Here is a 3662-nt window from a genome sequence, read left to right as displayed (position 1 = left end):
CAAGGAAACAAGAAGTTAGTCTCTATCTTAAAAGAGCTTAATATAAATACCCAAATCAGTATTAACTACTTACTTTTTGGGGATAAAAATAATGTGTCATTATAGTTTAGGTGAAAAAGTTTATCCTAATGCTCTGTACTTTATTCTTACTCCCTGACTTTTTCCTAATACTCCCTGATTTTATCCTAATACTCTGACAGTCGGGGAATAACAAAAAGAAATTTTCACTAAAATGAGAAAATGACTTAAAAGATGAGAGAGTTCAAGGATCAGAAAGACAGGACAGGTGTAGCAAAAGATCTGCTGAACAGATATTTTATTTTCAGTTGAACATATGAGTTACCATTTAACCAAGCAATTTCTGAAGACAATTCATCTTAATCACTGTTACTCAGCATTCTCACTCACCCCTCCTGACCTTTTCTTAGTTGTTCTTCCTTTTCATAGTTGTTTGAAATATACATGGAATTTTTTATTTTATTCTCCTTTCTACTCTTCATTTGTCTTCTGCTTTCTCCTTGGCCACAATCAAGTACTGTTTCTTGGTGCTTATTCTTTTGGGCTATCACTACTTTTCTAAGTAATTTTGAGTCTTTGTGTATTCCTTTTAATCTGCCACTTGCCTATTACTCGGTGTTTACTTACAGTTGTCATTGTGTATATACACCACATTTTCTTGACTCATTTGTACATTGAAAACCTCCTGGGCTGATTACATTCCATACTGGATATCCTTACTATATTTTTGCTATGCCTTAGGTTGAATAGCTTTTTTGGTTAAACTCACAGAATCCAGCCAGATGTCATATATCTACAATCAGCGTATGTTACTTTCAATGATTTGTTTGTTCTTCAGTTTTCTCCTCTGCAAAATGGGGTAATTGGACATACCCATCTTTCCAATGCTGGTAAAATTAGAAATTAAACGTCAATTAATAAGAAAATAATTGAAAAAGTACCCCACACATGATAGTCAATGTTATGTGAATCCATACCATAATTTGCTTGTGTTTAAAATGAAGGTAAGAAGAAGATGACAATTCTGACCTCTTAAGATTAAGTGAAATATTGAAGTACCTAACACATAATAAATGTTCCCTTAGTACTTTCATAAAATGTACTTTCACAGTTTGAAATAACATGCATACACACACATACTTGATTAAGGATTACTATGGCAAACTCTCAGAAGGCAGTATTAGAAATCTTTGAAGTTGCTAGTAAAAGCATTGGTTCAAGTTTTTCAGGGCAATGTATTATTTATGCCTAAGGTCAAAAAGTTGTCAACTTGCAACAACTGACAGAAATTTACATGATATACTTGATGAAGCTTCTGAAGAGGCTAATTTATGTCATTTTAGAATTAAGCAAACGTCAATATCAATGTCAATAAAGCTTTGCAGCATTCATTTCTTTCACCCACCCGAATAATTTTAAAGTCTGTAAGCTTGTCAAGAAGCTATTGCTTTCCATTTCACTTCAGAACTGTCCATGATAATAAATGAGAAGTCCTACATTAAAGGGCAGTTATAATAACAGTAATAAAACATTCATACACTTGAAGATAATCTAGCTTTAAAAATGAGTTTTGCCTGTAAACTTATTCTTTCTCATTAACATATTTTGAACAAAGCCATGCAAATATTTGAGTGTGGGAAGTTGTATTTTTCATAAATAATGATTTTTTTTGTTTTATATTTCACAGCAAAAAAATATTGAGTAGAAGATACAGAGATTTCTCCCTACATATCCATGGCCTCCCACACTATCAGTATCCTCTGAGTGGTACATTGTTCCAAATGACACCTCATTATCAACTGGTGTCCTCCACAGTTTCCATCAGGATTCACTCTTGGTATAAATTTATTCACATTCATGGAATGAATATGACCATGGATCTACAAATGTAGCATCAATCTATTTCTCTTTATCCTTCCTCTCATTTCTCCAATGTGTCCCTTGGCCCTTAGGAACTACTGACCTTTCTACTCTCTCCATGGCTTTGCCTTTTTATGCCATGTAGTTAGAAACTAGTACATACATACATACTATTCCGATTGTTTTCTTTTAACTAGTGATTGCTTAACTTTCCTCCATGTCTATGGCTGGATGCTCATTTACATTTTAGCACAAATTACTACATTGGATGGGCCACAGCTTATCGATTCAGTTAGGTATTGAAGGACATTTTGGTTCTTTTCCAAGTTTAGACAACTATGGATAAACTTGTTGTGAATGCTCACACTGTAATTTTGTTTTAAACTTGAGTTTTTAGCATTTTTGTGTAAACAGTAAGGAACATGATTTCTAACAAAACTAAATATTTTCACCATATAACCTTGCCATCATGTTCCTTACCCCCAGCATAACTGTATAATTGCATTCTCACTGGCAATGAGTGAGTTTCTGTTCACGGCCTTCAGCATTTGGTGGAGTAAATGCTTTGGATTTGGGCCATTCCAATAGGCTTATAGTACTACTTTATGGTTTAATGTGTTCCCTTTGAGCAGTATACAGGCATATTTGCCATCCTTGCATATTTTTATAATATACAGGTTGGAATTTTTCACGTTTTTTCTTTGGTTGTTTATTAATAGTGTGTTTATCAGGATATTCAGACTTTTCTTGTCCCTTAGATAGATTTTATATAATTGCTGTTAATTATTGAATTTCTTACCTTATAAATGTCCTGTGTTTGGAGAGAGTTTCATGGAAATCAGTTGCACCAATAGCTCAATCTGCAGTAATAACTTTAAATTTTGATACAGTTTACACCAGTAAACTTTTTTTTGTTTTTGTGTTTGCCCAACCTGGACCTTAAACTCATGGCCTGCGCATTGTCCTTGAGCCGTTTTGTGCTCAAGGTTAGCACTCTACCACTTGAGCCACAGCGCCACTTTCAGCTTTTTCTGTTTATGTGGTACTGAGGATTCGAACCCAGGGCTTCATGCATGCTAGGCAAGCACTCTACCACTGAGCCACATTTCCAGCCCATACACCAGTAAACTTTAAAATGTCCTGGTACACATCAGTTGAAAAGTGTAAGTTGATTGTTCTTAAATCAAACTAGTTCTATTAAAAATAGCATTTAAACAAAAGATCTGAGAATCATGGTTTCATGGCTTCACTGTTTGAAGCCATTCTGGTTAAGAATGTCTGTCAGAGTGTCATCTCCAATAAACAAAAACAGGTTGGATGTGGAGCTATGGCTCAAGTGGTAGAGGACTAGCCTTGAGAAAAACTCCGGGTCAGTGCCCAGGCCTTGAGTTAAGCCCCAGGACTAGCACACACAAAAAGAGGTTTTTAATAGGATGGGATTTGTGCATTTAAAACTATGACATTAAGTAATTCAAAGAAAAGGAAAATGAATGAAAGTATATGCTATGTAATAGACTTAATAAGAATTGCTTAAAATCTCCATACAATAAGAAATAATACATAGATTCATTTCAATCTCTTAAATTGCCAGTGTCACTATTCATAGAAAGAGTAAAAAAAAAATAGAATACACAAATGGAACCACATAAGACCTTCTATAGCCGAAGAAATCATGATGAAGATGAGCTGGATTATCACCCTAGCTACTTCAGAGGCTGATATCTGAGGAACACGGTTCAAAGCCATCCTAGATAGGTAGTCCTCTTATACAATTCCCCTTAGAG

Source organism: Dipodomys spectabilis, unplaced genomic scaffold, assembly GCF_019054845.1.
Source record: "Dipodomys spectabilis isolate Male_0828 unplaced genomic scaffold, ASM1905484v1 ptg000278l, whole genome shotgun sequence".
NCBI lineage: Eukaryota > Metazoa > Chordata > Mammalia > Rodentia > Heteromyidae > Dipodomys > Dipodomys spectabilis.
Note: the sequence above shows the minus strand (reverse complement) of the source record.